Raw genomic sequence first — 250 nt, 5'->3', positions numbered from 1 at the left:
TGATTTTGGCCGAACTGCCACCCGGTGGCTCGGCCGCCGAGTCACCTTCTGGTGATCTGGCTTTGGGCCGAACCACTGGTTCGGTCGAGTTGTTTTGATGTGACTCGACCGCCAGCGGCTTTTATTGGTTTTTTGGGTTTTGACTTATTCCGTTGTTACGCGTATTTCGTCGTTTTGTTGATCTGCATGCTATTTTGGTGGTCGATGAGCGTACGGGCCACTTGGTTCGTCGATTTGGTGGCTGGTAAGT

Source organism: Asparagus officinalis, chromosome 7 (genome assembly GCF_001876935.1).
Source record: "Asparagus officinalis chromosome 7, Aspof.V1, whole genome shotgun sequence".
NCBI classification, from domain to species: domain Eukaryota; kingdom Viridiplantae; phylum Streptophyta; class Magnoliopsida; order Asparagales; family Asparagaceae; genus Asparagus; species Asparagus officinalis.
The sequence above is the reverse complement of the archived record's forward strand: the minus strand, read 5'-3'. Positions refer to the sequence as shown.